We start from the raw sequence: 16507 nt of genomic DNA on the forward strand, positions 1-16507 counted from the left end.
GGATAGCAGTGCACTGCATGAGGATAGCCATAACCTCCATAGGGATAGCAGGGCTCGCACCCTGGGCCATATCCACAATCAGGACCCCAGCCTGACCCACATCCATAGCCCCAGCCAGGACCGCAAGGATAAGAACAAGGATGGTGATGCCAAAGATGCCAGTGAGATGGACAACAGTGGAGGGAGTCCACTCCGGGGACTTTGCTGCTCTCCCCACTTGTATTGTTGGGGCTGTTGAGGAAGGTACTGTAACGGTGATGATTGCCTGGAGTCATCTTGGAGCAGGGAGAGTAGACCTGGAATAAAAGTAGACATTGGGTAGGGCGATTATAAAAGATAAATACTGAAAGCAAACAAGTGTGGGGAAGCTAAGACCAGGAGCCAAGCAAGTCCCCAGACCTTTCTACCAGGCCCTCAGGACTCTCCTGAGGACCTGCTGATCTTCCTTGGCCACAGCCCTCCATGAACCTGGCCTTCATATCCTCCAAGAGCATTTTCTACCTGGCCCTTGAACATTTATAGAGCCTCTTTCAGACTGAACAGAAATCAGTGTGTAAGTTTGTGCTAGAAACTAGTCATGGAACTGTGCATCCGAAAATCTTGGAATATATTTAAAAGCCACGTTCATGATTCTATACCCAAAGTTAAAGATAGGGTTGAAAGACATACGAGGGACGTTGTGGGCCGATAATACAAATTAGCATATTAGTGCAGATTCCATTTCTTTAAACTAGATGTTGGGATTCTTCAACTACCATTGACCTTCTACATGGTGAGTCAATAAAGGAGGGAAGAAATCAAGATGAAAAATGTAAACTTACATAAAAAAATAAGAAATTTTAAGCCATTTTTGTTACAGGATGCAGGAATTCTGGGAAGATCTATGACTGCTCTCCTAAATGCTGAGTAAGATCATTGATCCATATAGCTCTGTGTTGTCCACACTGACTCTTCAGGCAGGGAATATTCCCATCCCTATCTGGAGATGCCAGGGTTTGAATCTGGGACCTTCTACATGCACCTTCTAGAAGCAAGTGTTCTTCCACTGAGCCGTGGCCCTGCAATCCCATTTAAAAATATATATATATTTTACATTCTACCAGTATTTCCTCCCCTTTAATTACCCCTGACATTACACACCAGGGGAAATTCAGCAATTAATTTTAAGTTATTCTTACATTGAAGAACAGACAGAGACCAGAGGTATTTGAGCCAGCAGGAAGGCCACGAATAGAGCAAATATTACCTGAATTGCAGTGGTGCTGTTGAGATGCTTTCAGAGTCTGGGATCCCTTTGGAGTAGTCCATAGAGGGACAACCCCTTTTATACTGTTCCATGACGCACCTTGAGGAACTGAGTCTTGCTTAGCTCCAGGAAATTGCCATTAATTGCCAAGACCATCTTTCCCAGACTTGTAAAACTTTAATTGAATCTCCCCAATGCTTATGTTTCTCTCATCGAGATGTTTTATTTTTCGTACAAACTTAACAGTGATGTGCAAGTTAGCACCTAGGAAGGGAATAACATTGGTTTATTCTACATTCTATTTTGTGTGGGCAAAATCATTTCTTTGCATGATGATGACCATCTTTTGACCAGAATCTCATCCCCGCAACTGGGTCCATTTATGCTACAAACAAAGTACCTTTTGGTTAATTAGAAAACCATTAAATGTACTATTCATTGAGTTAATTAAAGGGCATACCCAGTGTTTAAAAATCACCCCGTTTCATAGACTCAACATGCCCTGTGTGGCCTATGCCCTATAGCAGAGTAATTTGGAAGTTGCCTTATACTGAATCAGACCATTGGACCCTCAAGCTCAGTATTGTTTACGTGGATTGCAATGGCTCTACAGTGTTTCAGACAGGGGGCTTTCTCTGAGTCCTGCTTGGAGACACCAGGGATTGAACTCAAGGTCTTCTGCATGCCCTCCAATGGCTCTTCACTCAGTTTGGAGAGATCCGTTTGGAGCTGCTTGCAATCCCATTTTCCTTCTGTGACCTTGAACAGTTGGGTCTCATCAGCAAAAATGTCCACTTCATTGCTCACCCCTAACTCTAGGTTATTTGCAAACAGGTTCAAAATTACAGGTTGAAGCACAGATCCCTGGGGGAACCCTACTTATTACATCTCTCCATTTAGAAATTTCAATTTATTCTGGGCATCTCCAGGAATGATCCCTCTCTGAAACACCGGAAAGCTATTAAGCTACAGCCCTTCCCAAGTATTAGAATTTTTAATAATTCTATATTTAAATTTTTTTAATGTTGTGTTTTAATGTTGTACTCCACCCTGGGACCTAATGATTAAGCACGTTAATAATATAATAATATAATATAATATAATATAATATAATATAATATAATATAATATAATATAATATAATAATATATAATATAATACAATACAATGTAATGTAATTATTATCTGCTCTTAACTATTCAGTCCCAGGATGGAGAACAGCATTAAAACACAATATTAAGAATGATTAAAAACAACTTGCAAAAACAACACGAGCACCTTGAATTTGGGTCTGGAAATGGGCAACCAGTGCAGCTGTTTTAAAGCAGGAGTTATAAATGGAACTCCAACCTGTAACCTGGCTGCTGCATTTTGGACCATAGCATGTTTCTGAGTTATCTTCAAGAGCAGCCCCGCCATATAGTGGAGCTGAGCAGTGGTAGCCGGTCCCCATGGGGACCAACAGGGAAGAAGGCAAGGAGGACCATGATACATGGAGTCAGAGCCAGTGGTGGGCACAGTCAATCTATTATATCAGAGACTCTGCTGAATGGATGAAAGCTGCTACCGAGGTGCCTATGAAGGGGGATATTACAATATAATTGTTCTATTATTTCTACACCAACAAGAAGGACATGCTTAAATGTTACAGTGCAAATGGGCCTCTCATTGGAATGTCTAGCTTGGGCGGACAGAGATAAGGAACAAGGATTTATTGTAATACCAGGATGAGGGAGGTTGTAGGAAGGAGGGAGGGAAGACCAAGACCTTACATGGTAATAGGAACTTATTATAAGTTTCGATTTCCCAGAAATCAGGTGGTTTACAAGAAATCAGGTGACTTACAAGAGATCAGGTGGTATTCTATTCTGCAAATCTATATAAAGGGGGCGCACCCTGACTGGGTGTGCAGGTTGCGTACTTATCGCCCTGTACCTTTGTTTTGCATATGCACTTCAAATAAAAATCCTGTTAATAACCTGCAAGGACGTTTTACCGCTTTGTGTGAATCTGTGCTTCAGGGACCCAATAGTAGATATGTGTGGTCCTTCATTTCTTGGGGGCTCGTTCTGGGATACGATGAGCATTAGAATTCACACAAAGGCAGGTCTGCTCTTCCCTGTCCGGTCTGAGGAGTGTGGGGGACCCTCCCCAGCCTTCAAAGCGCACACCAGCCGTTTTTGGCTGAAGAAGCCGGGCGAGTGTTCTGCCCAGTCTACCGGGCCGTGGAGCAGCAGAACCAGGACAAGCCGGCTAGGGAGGAATGATACGACCGTAGGACGGTGAGTGATGGATGGTCCCAAGGGATGGGGGGGGGGGCAGAGGAATCTGATCAATCCCTCGTGAGGATGATTTAGTACATGCGCACGGAATAAGACACTCTGAACAATCTCCTCTGGAAAAGGGGAAAAAAAAGAAAAAGACAGATTTTAAGAATCCTTCTAGGGAAATAGGTTTTGTGAGGCTATCTGAGGCTATTTGGGAGCCCAGGAGAAAAAAGGGAGTCAGAGGGACATCATCCCTGGCAATTTTGATTAATGGCTAGTGCTTGGTGAGGCATGGAGGGTCATAAAATACCCTTTTATGGAGGCAAGGAGGGTCATAAAACCATTTACCGTATTTTTCGTCCCATAGGACGCTCCGTCCCATAGGACGCACCTAGTTTTTTTGGGTGGAAATAAAGGGAATTCCCCCCCTTTATTTCCCCCCCCAAAAGCAGGTCTGGGAAACCGAACCACGTCGAGGAACAGCGGGATGGCGACGCTGCGCCTCCCTGCTGTCCCCCGAGCTTGTGGGGCTGGCTGATGTCTGCCCGGCGCGAGGGGCGCTCTGCTTCAGGGCGACCCGCCCACCGGGCGGCAGGCTGCTATCCGCAGCCTAGACATCCCTGCAGGACCTTCCGCAGGGCTGCCTAGGCTGCGGATGTGTTCCCGAAGCGCCGGGCGCTCTGCTTTCAGGGCGCCCGACACTCCGGGAAGCAGGCTGCTATTTGCAGCCTAGACATCTCTGCGGGAACTCCCGCAGGGCTGCCTAGGCTGCGGATGTCTTCCTGAAGCCTGGAGAGCAAGAGGGGTCAGTGCGCACCGCCCCCTCTCACTCTCCAAGCTTCAGCGAAAGCCTGCATTCGCCCCATAGGACGCACCCAGATTTCCCCTTCATTTTTGGAGGGGAAAAAGTACGTCCTATAGGGCGAAAAATACGGTATATGGGACCGTTCTACTTCACTTAAAGAAACGAACAGGACCCGCGTTAACTTCTTACAATTACCAAAGGTAATTATGTATGTTTATATGTTACATGTTTCCATATGTGTGGTCATATGTCCATATGTGTTTTGTGTATGAGAGTCTGTCATGAAATACGCAAAGGGATTTGTGTTTAAAATTGGCCATAAGATCCACAGGCTGCCTTTTTTAAGTGTGCATAATTTAAATTGCAAGCTTGCTTCAAAACATTTAGCAATTTAAAGAAATCAGGACCTGATCAATCAATTTAGAACTGGCATGTTTCTTATTAACATTGATTATTAAATATGAGACTGAGGTGTGTGCATGTGTCCTAAGTGTCTTTTTTTAAGAAGAGCAAAATAGCAAAATAGTCGCATTCTATGGAAACATCATTTGCCTAAGAATTGGTAGATTTAGTCAGTGGTGTTTAGCACTAACCTACTGACAGGAAACTAAACCTCAATTATTAATCTTGATTATAAATATGTAACTAAAATATTGTTGAAGGCTACAGAAATTCAAGTACTCTGACAAGTTCATTTCTGTCTGTGCATGTAAAATATTAAGCCCCAAATCCAGAGTTTGGTTGTGGGGGTTTTCTCCAGGGGTGTGGGCACCTGGAATTTTTTCCCCCCCAAGCCCCATTGCTTACTAACTTGAGCAGTGCTGTATAGATACTATTTTTTCAGCCTGTAAAACCCCCTTCATTCTGAAAGAAGAAGGAAAGTTGTTCAGGCAAGGAAGCCGCATGTTTGTCTTGAGTCATCTGTGAAGGATCTTTTCAGTCAGGCTGTAAGTCTTCAATAGAAATGGAAGGGAGAAAAGCTACATAAGCATGTTTTTGTTTTTGCATTAATATCTCAAACCATCTAGATTCTTGAACTGCCTTTTCAGGCTAGAGAAGTCAGGGGGGCATCTGACCCTTTCTAATGTGACTTGGAATTCATTTTGAGTATCGCAGTGTTAGGAGCCAACTTAGTGTATCAAAATATTCTAAATAGTTTGACCTCTAATTACCCGACATGATCTGTGTGGTTTTTCTCTCTCTTCCTAGTCTGATGTGACTTTTGAGCACGTAGCAAGCAAACCGGGGAAGTTTCATTTAGCTTGCTGCTGTACAGACTTTTTTTAGTAGAAGGGATTTGTTAGTGGATTTTTATTGCAATGCTATTATTGGCTGCCCTTTTGGGGTGAAAAGGGGGAGTGCATGCAACAGAGGTGCAAGAGGCCCCAGCTCAGAGTTAAATTCTTAAAAGCACGTTTATGTAACAGGAATTGTTATGTATTAATACTTCAGTTTTCAATAAAGATTGACTGTGTTGCTTGTCGTGAATATATATATACAGTGGTGCCTCGCAAGACGAAATTAATTCGTTCCGCAAGTTTTGCCGTCTAGCGAATTTTTCGTCTTGCGAAGCACGGTTTTAACGGTTTAACAAAGTCGCAAGACGTTTTTGTCTTGCGAAGCAAGCCCATAGGGAAATTCGTCTTGCGAGGCAAATCGAAAACGGAAAAACCTTTCGTCTAGCGAGTTTTTTGTCTTGCGAGGCATTCGTCTTGCGAGGTACCACTGTATATAGATATGATATTTTTTGAACAATTGACAATGCACTTTGAAAAGATAGGGCACTCTGATTATGCACAGGAACTGCTTTTTATAACTATATACAAGTTTTGGAGGATAGAAAATTGTTGATTTTTGTATTCTTTTAAAATCAAATCTATGGCTGTTTGTTATTTAAGGTGGGGTACTTTTAGTGCATAATAACTCGAAATGCGTGTGTCTCTTTGGTACTACAGGGTTGGACTGGATGACCCCAGGGTCCCTTTCAACTCTTCCAGTTCATGAATATGTGGAAGGCAATGAATCTGCAAGTGGAGGTTACAGGAGAAAGGGAGTAATGAAAGACTTTGAACTCTCCCTTGGCTATCCCTGTGGGTGGGGAAAGGGGGGCTGGAAAGAGAGGAAGCCTAAAGGAGAGCTTTTTGCTTTTATTATTGGATTAATAGGATAATATAATTATATTTATACTTAGGAAGGATTTTGCATAATATGTTTATATAAGAAACCTATAGAGGTTGTAGGATGAGAAGATGGTATTTGCAGGGGGACAATGGACCTGGGTGCAAATTTCTGAGGGGGCTCAACTAGGCACCCCACGACAGGTCCCTCATTGGGGCTGGAGCTGCGGGGAAGTAAGTTGTGTTCAGGCCAGGCCTTTGGGACTTGGTTGGCAATGGCACCTTCTCCTCGTGGCCAGCAAAGGGACGCCCCAGGCCAGCTGAGAGGGAGGGGGGAGAGGGCGCTGCTGCCGCGCAACGAAGGAGGGAGGAAGAGGAAAGTGGGAAAACACTGCCAGAGCCAGGTGAGTTGCCCAGTGTGCCTCACTGCAAGGGTGACAGGACAAGGCAACACAGCAGCACCACTGACTTTATGTTTCTCTGTCTTAGCTCTGCTCCCAGGTGTTAGGAGTTCAGCCTACACTCGAGTAGGACCCTGGCAGAGACACATGCCTGAATGGCATGCTCCCTCCCTCCTGGTCGTACGTTCGGGAGCTCCAAAAGCTTTCTTCTGCCTGAACATCACAGTGACCCGATGCCAACTGAAACTGGCACACTTAGGGATCCACAGAGTCTTCGCAGCTTTTCATGGCAGACCTCGGCCACTCAGCATTTTGGCTATTCTACTTTATTTACATATAAACACACATGGAGCACTGCAACATGGCTCCCCCTCTCTCTAGCATTAGACAGCAAAGCGAGAAAGAACAAATGACAATAGTCCCACTTCACGGAACACAGTAACACAAACATCCTGTCTTCGTCACTTCCCACTCTGTGGAGTGAAAACATATACCATCATGGCCTGGGATTCGGACTCAGAGGCTGAACCTGAGGAATCCCAGCCTGCACAGGAGTCCCCGCCTCTAGAACCAGCTGAGCCGGGGCTGGGGCTTGAGCCTGAAGGGTCCTCACCTGTGCTGGATCCTCAGGTTCAGGCACCAGCTGAGTCTGCTCTGGCTCCTGAGGTGATGGAGGACCCATTGCCTGCAGGTGCTCCACTCTCAGCCCCGTCAGGGGAAGGTGAGGCGGCCTCTGGGTCCAGTAACCCTCCAGCCTCTCCTGAGCTGCAGAGACTCAGGGCAGAGAGACGGAGGGAACTAAGTTCCTGCAGGAGGAGTGCTCACCTCCAGGCCAGGAGAGGCGAGTCACCTGAGGACCAGGGCCGCCCTATGCCTTGGGGCAGATAAAAGCCAGTCAGCCCCAGTCCCAGGTTGCGGGAGCAATGTTGTTGCTAGCCTGTTCCTGCCTGCACCCTGTCCTGCTCTTCTGCCAGAGTTCCTGACCCCACCCAACTCCCTGCCTTGGACCCAGCTTGACAGTTTGACAGACAGCCTCCATACCGCACCATTGACCTCGGACTGAACTTGGACCTTGCCTCTCGGTTAGCCCCTGGGACTAGCACAGTGGAGCAGGAATTCTAACACCAGGTTGGGGCTAGTTTGGAAGGAGGGATTCCCTTGATTAGATACTGGCTGGCAAAGGGACTGGCCACTGCCCAGTCTACCAGGGGGTGCAACACTTGTCCTGCCCTGGGTGTCAGACCATTGGTCCTTCAAGCTCAGTATTATCTGTATTATACAGGCTGATGGTGACTCTCCGGGGTTTCAGGCAGAAGGTCTACCAGCCTTACGTTAAGATGCCACGGATTGAACCCGGGACCTTTTACATGTAAAGCAGACCGCTGAGCTATGACCCTTCCAAAGTAGGAGCACACAAAGCTGCCTTATACTGGTCCACCTAACTCAATTTTATCTATGCTGACGGTCAGTGGCTTTCTGCAGTTTCAGACTGAGGGCTCAGTGAAGAACTTCTGTATGCCAAGCAGATGCAGAAGTGATGGACACGCTGCTGAGATGAAACCCACCTTAGCAATTCTCTAAACGGGACATTCCAGGATCAAATCAGAAACCAGGATGGCTTCTGTAATTCTGGGACTGTCCCTGGAAAATCGGGACACTTGCAGATTATGTGACTGGAGTTTCTTTCACTGGCTCTCTAGTGACAACCTCTGGTTACTTTGGAAAACAGCAAGGTCAAAAATGTTGTGAAAGGAAGACCACGAAGCGAGCACCTCCATTTTCACCATTTTAGGACAGCCAAGGACAAGTTTCCTCTGCTCCAGGAGGCTGAACTCAACTCAAAGTTTTAGGGGGCTTCCTAAAGGGAAGCATCTGTTTTGCATGCAGAAAGCTCCCCATCCAATCCCTAGCACCTACAGGTAGGACTTAGAAAAAAGACCCATCTGGAACCCTGGAGTCCCACTACCTGCCAGTGTTGGCCAAACAGAGCCAGGTGGGCTGATTGTGTGCCTATTTAAACCAGTCCTTTCTTCAGAACCGGGAGGATTGGAATTCTGCTTTATATTTAGGGGAAGATCCATGGCATAGAAAGACGGAGCGCATCTGTTGCATCCAGAATCTCAACAGGTTCAATCTCTGACATCTCCAGGAGAAGCTGGGGATGTTTCTAGAGAGCTGCTGCCAGTCAGAGCAGACATCCCTGATATTTGGAACTCATCTAGTTTAACCCCATGCCCAGCCTAGGATTGACAGTGGAGGAGGCAATGGCAGCATCCCTGACAGTTGGCAGCCCAGCCTGTCCTTAAATGCTTCTATGATAGGAAAGCCCAGCACCTACCTCCCAAACCACATTGTTCAACTTCTACATGCCTCTTACCTTTGGGGATATATCTTTTAAACTTTTCACTAGGGTACTGTTTAGTTTTACTTTTGTTTTAGAGTGGCAATAATAGGTGAGCTCATGATTTAGCATCCTAACGCCACTTAGTGTCTTCCACAATTCCCCAGATGTTGCTTTGCAAAAAAACAACAACCGAACCCAAAGGATGCTCATCAATGGTTCCTCTTCATCCTGGAGAAGAGTGACTAGTGGGGTGCCACAGGGTTCTGTCTTGGGCCCGGTCTTATTCAACATCTTTATCAACGACTTGGATGATGGACTCAAGGGCATCCTGATCAAATTTGCAGATGACACCAAACTGGGAGGGGTGGCTAACACCCCAGAGGACAGGATCACACTTCAAAACGACCTTGACAGATTAGAGAACTGGGCAAAAACAAACAAGATGAACTTTAACAGGGAGAAATGTAAAGTATTGCACTTGGGCAAAAAAAATGAGAGGCACAAATACAAGATGGGTGACACCTGGCTTGAGAGCAGTACATGTGAAAAGGATCTAGGAGTCTTGGTTGACCACAAACTTGACATGAGCCAACAGTGTGATGCGGCAGCTAAAAAAGCCAATGCAATTCTGGGCTGCATCAATAGAAGTATAGCATCTAGATCAAGGGAAGTAATAGTGCCACTGTATTCTGCTCTGGTCAGACCTCACCTGGAGTACTGTGTCCAGTTCTGGGCACCACTATTCAAGAAGGACACTGACAAACTGGAACGTGTCCAGAGGAGGGCAACCAAAATGGTCAAAGGCCTGGAAACGATGCCTTATGAGGAACGGCTAAGGGAGCTGGGCATGTTTAGCCTGGAGAAGAGGAGGTTAAGGGGTGATATGATAGCCATGTTCAAATATATAAAAGGATGTCATATAGAGGAGGGAGAAAGGTTGTTTTCTGCTGCTCCAGAGAAGCAGACACGGAGCAATGGATCCAAACTACAAGAAAGAAGATTCCACCTAAACATTAGGAAGAACTTCCTGACAGTAAGAGCTGTTCGACAGTGGAATTTGCTGCCAAGGAGTGTGGTGGAGTCTCCTACTTTGGAGGTCTTTAAGCAGAGGCTTGACAACCATATGTCAGGAGTGCTCTGATGGTGTTTCCTGCTTGGCAGGGGGTTGGACTCGATGGCCCTTGTGGTCTCTTCCAACTCTATGATTCTATGATTCTATGATTCTATGATTCTATGATTCTATGATTCTATGATTCTATGATTCTATGATTCTATGATTCTATTCTAACCTATCTGCAGCTGGCCGACAATGCTCACTGCAGAAAGCTGGGCGTACTGGCAAGGGAGACCTTCTGATGAGGCCCTGCACTGAACTGAACACCATCCAATGAGGAGTGTAGTCACACTACACTAAAAGCAGGGTCTTCTCTGCTATGGCCCCAGTGCTACAGCGAAAAAGTGGGGAACCTCATGCCAGAGGCTCAGTTTGAACCTCCAGGCTTCTCTGGCTTGCCCTGCTCTGCACTGGCCCTACTTACCACCCCAAGTGTTTTGGCTCAGCTGGGATGTTTCCTTGAACTCTGACCTTGCTTGAAAGGGGGGAAGGATGAGAGAGGGGTTTGTGAGTGCATGCAGAAACCGGCCTGCTATACAAAGGTAAAATCTGCATTCATTGCTCCACATACTTCTGCAGCTCTCCTGGACCTCAGGAGGTTGCAAAGACGGACGTGTTGCCCCTGGGCGGCTGAAAAGGCTTCCCTGCCCAAGTCATAGAGGATGAAAAGATGAGAGGATTAAAAAACGGGAAACAAATGGTTCTGTGATATGCTGAGCAACTTTAATGAGGAACAATGGAAGGAGACAATGGAAAAAGACTGTTACAGATGCAGATCAATGCAGAACGGAGCACTGAAACCATGAGATATCTTGTCTCCTGACAAAGCTGGTACATCATTGTGGACTGAAGCAAAGGCAATATGGCTGAATTCAAATTTCCCCTTTGACCTTGTGAGCTAACCAGGTACACCAGAAGTGCCTGTGGTGGAGGGTCCTGGTGTGTCCTTAATAGTCCTAACAGGAGGCAACAAGTTTGATAGGGGAACAGGAGGCTGTTGTAAAGGATAAGCATGCAGAGATGGGGAACCCAAAGGAATTAAGCCAAAACACCGTGTAAAGCATCAACAAAAGTGCTGAGACCTCATAAAACCCACTAGCTGCACTGTTGGGTCTCTGGGGTGCTCAGCCTTTCCAAACACTGGGTCCATCCATTCAGCTGAGGGTCAGAAGATTGCTTCTTCTTTCCTGGATATTCCGTCAAGGTGGGCATCTGGACTTAACATGGATAGCAGTAGCCTCCTGGGGGATAGCAGTAGCCTCCTGGGGGATAGCAGTAGCCTCCTGGAGGATAGCAGTGACCTCCTTGGGGGTAGCAGTGGCCTCCTGGAGGATAGCAGTGCACTGCATGTGGATAGCAGTGCACTGCATGAGGATAGCCATAACCTCCATAGGGATAGCAGGGCTCGCACCCTGGGCCATATCCACAATCAGGACCCCATCCTGACCCACATCCATAGCCCCAGCCAGGACCGCAAGGATAAGAACAAGGATGGTGATGCCAAAGATGCCAGTGAGATGGACAACAGTGGAGGGAGTCCACTCCGGGGACTTTACTGCTCTCCCCAGTTGTATTGTTGGGGCTGTTGAGGAAGGTACTGTAACGGTGATGATTGCCTGGAGTCATCTTGGAGCAGGAAGAGTAGACCTGAAATGAAAGGAGTCATTTGGGTAGGGCAATTATAAAAGACAAATACTGCAAGCAAACAAGTGTGGGGAAGCTAAGACCAGGAGCCAAGCAAGTCCCCAGACCTTTCTACCAGGTCCTCAGGACTCTCCTGAGGACCTGCTGATCTTCCTTGGCCACAGCCCTCCATGAACCTGGCCTTCATATCCTCCAAGAGCATTTTCTACCTGGCCCCTGAACATGTATAGAGCCTCTTTCAGACTGAACAGAAATCAGTGTGTAAGTTTGTGCTAGAAACTAGTCATGGAACTGTGCATCCGAAAATCTTGGAATATATTTAAAAGCCACGTTCATGATTCTATACCCAAAGTTAACGATAGGGTTGAAAGACATACGAGGGAAGTTGTGGGCCGATAATACAAATTAGCATATTAGTGCAGATTCCATTTCTTTAAACTAGATGTTGGGATTCTTCAACTACCATTGACCTTCTACATGGTGAGTCAATAAAGGAGGGAAGAAATCAAGATGAAAAATGTAAACTTACATGAAAAAATGAGAAATTTTAAGCCATTTTTGTTACAGGATGCAGGAATTCTTGGAAGATCTATGACTGCTCTCCTAAATGATGTAAGATCATTGATCCATATAACTCTGTGTTGTCCACACTGACTCTTCAGGCAGGGAATATTCCCATCCCTATCTGGAGATGCCAGGGTTTGAATCTGGGACCTTCTACATGCACCTTCTAGAAGCAAGTCTTCTTCCACTGAGCCTTGGCCCTGCAGTCTCATTTAAATATATATATATATATTTACATTCCCCCAGTATTTCCTCCCCGTTAAATACCCCTGAAATTACACATAAGGGAATATTCAGCAATTAATTTTAAGTTATTCTTACATTGAAGAACAGACAGAGACCAGAGGTATCTGAGCCAGCAGGAAGGCCACGAAGAGAGCAAATATTACCTGAATTGCAGTGGTGCTGTTGAGATGCTTTCAGAGTCTGGGATCCCTTTGGAGTAGTCCATAGAGGGACAACCCTTTTTATACAGTTCCGTGACGCACCTTGAGGAACTGAGTCTTGATTAGCTCCAGGAAAATGCCATTAATTGTCAAGACCATCTTTCTCAGACTTGTAAAACTTTAATTGGATCTCCCCAATGCTTATGTTTCTCTCATTGAGATGTTTTATTTTTCGTACAAACTTAACAGTGATGTGCAAGTTAGCACCTAGGAAGGGAATAACAGTGGTTTATTCTACATTCTATTTTGTGGGGGCAAAATCATTTCTTTGCATGAAGATGACCATCTTTTGACCAGAATCTCATCCCCGCAACTGGCTCCATTTATGCTACAAACAAAGTACCTTTTGGTTAATTAGAAAACCATTAAATGTACTATTCATTGAGTTAATTAAAGGGCATACCCAGTGTTTAAGAATCACCCCGTTTCATAGACTCAACATGCCCTGTGTGGCCTATGCCCTACAGCAGAGCAATTGGGAAGTTGCCTTATACTGAATCAGACCATTGGACCCTCAAGCTCAGTATTGTTTACATGGATTGCAATGGCTCTACAGTGTTTCAGACAGGGGGCTTCCTCTGAGTCCTGCTTGGAGACACCAGGGATTGAACTCAAGGTCTTCTGCAGGCCCTCCAATGGCTCTTCACTCAGTTTGGAGAGATCCGTTTGGAGCTGCTTGCAATCCCATTTTCCTTCTGTGACCTTGAACAGTTGGGTCTCATCAGCAAAAATGTCCACTTCATTGCTCACCCCTAACTCCAGGTTATTTGCAAACAGGTTCAAAATTACAGGTTGAAGCACAGATCCCTGGGGGAACCCTACTTATTACATCTCTCCATTGAGAACTTTCAATTTATTCTGGGCATCTCCCTCTCTGAAACACCGGAAAGCTATTAAGCTACAGCCCTTCCCAAATATTAGTATTCTATTTTTAATAATTCTATATTTAAATTTTTTTAATGTTGTGTTTTAATGTTGTACTCCACCCTGGGACCTAATGATTAAGCACGTTAATATAATATAATATAATATAATATAATATAATATAATATAATATAATATAATATGTAATATAATACAATATAATACAATACAATGTAATGTAATGTAATGTAATGTAATTATTATCTGCTCTTAACTATTCAGTCCCAGGATGGAGAACAGCATTAAAACACAATATTAAGAATGATTTAAAACAACTTGCAAAAACAACACGAGCACCTTGAATTTGGGTCTGGAAGCAGCTGTTTTAAATCAGGGGTTATAAATGGAACTCCAACCTGTAACCTGGCTGCTGCATTTTGGACCACAGCAAGTTTCTGAGTTATCTTCAAGGGCAGCCCCGCCATATAGTGGAGCTGAGCAGTGGTAGCCGGTTCCCATTCGGACCAACAGGGAAGAAGGCAAGGAGGACCATGATACGTGAAGTCAGAGCCAGTGGTAGTCACAGTCAATCTATTATATCAGAGACTCTGCTGAATGGATGAAAGCTGCTACCGAGGTGCCTATGAAGGGGGATATTACAATATAATTGTTCTATTATTTCTACACCAACAAGAAGGACATGCTTAAATGTTACAGTGCAAATGGGCCTCTCATTGGAATGTCTAGCTTGGGCGGACAGAGATAAGGAACAAGGATTTATTGTAATACCAGGATGAGGGAGGTTGTAGGAAGGAGGGAGGGAAGACCAAGACCTTACATGGTAATAGGAACTTATTATAAGTTTCGATTTCCCAGAAATCAGGTGGTTTACAAGAAATCAGGTGACTTACAAGAGATCAGGTGGTATTCTATTCTGCAAATCTATATAAAGGGGGCGCACCCTGACTGGGTGTGCAGGTTGCGTACTTATCGCCCTGTACCTTTGTTTTGCATATGCACTTCAAATAAAAATCCTGTTAATAACCTGCAAGGACGTTTTACCGCTTTGTGTGAATCTGTGCTTCAGGGACCCAATAGTAGATATGTGTGGTCCTTCATTTCTTGGGGGCTCGTTCTGGGATACGATGAGCATTAGAATTCACACAAAGGCAGGTCTGCTCTTCCCTGTCCGGTCTGAGGAGTGTGGGGGACCCTCCCCAGCCTTCAAAGCGCACACCAGCCGTTTTTGGCTGAAGAAGCCGGGCGAGTGTTCTGCCCAGTCTACCGGGCCGTGGAGCAGCAGAACCAGGACAAGCCGGCTAGGGAGGAATGATACGACCGTAGGACGGTGAGTGATGGATGGTCCCAAGGGATGGGGGGGGCAGAGGAATCTGATCAATCCCTCGTGAGGATGATTTAGTACATGCGCACGGAATAAGACACTCTGAACAATCTCCTCTGGAAAAGGGGGAAAAAAAGAAAAAGACAGATTTTAAGAATCCTTCTAGGGAAATAGGTTTTGTGAGGCTATCTGAGGCTATTTGGGAGCCCAGGAGAAAAAAGGGAGTCAGAGGGACATCATCCCTGGCAATTTTGATTAATGGCTAGTGCTTGGTGAGGCATGGAGGGTCATAAAATACCCTTTTATGGAGGCAAGGAGGGTCATAAAACCATTTACCGTATTTTTCGTCCCATAGGACGCTCCGTCCCATAGGACGCACCTAGTTTTTTTGGGTGGAAATAAAGGGAATTCCCCCCCTTTATTTCCCCCCCAAAAGCAGGTCTGGGAAACCGAACCACGTCGAGGAACAGCGGGATGGCGACGCTGCGCCTCCCTGCTGTCCCCCGAGCTTGTGGGGCTGGCTGATGTCTGCCCGGCGCGAGGGGCGCTCTGCTTCAGGGCGACCCGCCCACCGGGCGGCAGGCTGCTATCCGCAGCCTAGACATCCCTGCAGGACCTTCCGCAGGGCTGCCTAGGCTGCGGATGTGTTCCCGAAGCGCCGGGCGCTCTGCTTTCAGGGCGCCCGACACTCCGGGAAGCAGGCTGCTATTTGCAGCCTAGACATCTCTGCGGGAACTCCCGCAGGGCTGCCTAGGCTGCGGATGTCTTCCTGAAGCCTGGAGAGCAAGAGGGGTCAGTGCGCACCGCCCCCTCTCGCTCTCCAAGCTTCAGCGAAAGCCTGCATTCGCCCCATAGGACGCACCCAGATTTCCCCTTCATTTTTGGAGGGGAAAAAGTACGTCCTATAGGGCGAAAAATACGGTATATGGGACCGTTCTACTTCACTTAAAGAAACGAACAGGACCCGCGTTAACTTCTTACAATTACCAAAGGTAATTATGTATGTTTATATGTTACATGTTTCCATATGTGTGGTCATATGTCCATATGTGTTTTGTGTATGAGAGTCTGTCATGAAATACGCAAAGGGATTTGTGTTTAAAATTGGCCATAAGATCCACAGGCTGCCTTTTTTAAGTGTGCATAATTTAAATTGCAAGCTTGCTTCAAAACATTTAGCAATTTAAAGAAATCAGGACCTGATCAATCAATTTAGAACTGGCATGTTTCTTATTAACATTGATTATTAAATATGAGACTGAGGTGTGTGCATGTGTCCTAAGTGTCTTTTTTTAAGAAGAGCAAAATAGCAAAATAGTCGCATTCTATGGAAACATCATTTGCCTAAGAATT

The sequence above is a fragment of the Podarcis bocagei genome (assembly GCF_964188305.1).
Source record: "Podarcis bocagei genome assembly, chromosome: 16".
Lineage (NCBI taxonomy): Eukaryota > Metazoa > Chordata > Lepidosauria > Squamata > Lacertidae > Podarcis > Podarcis bocagei.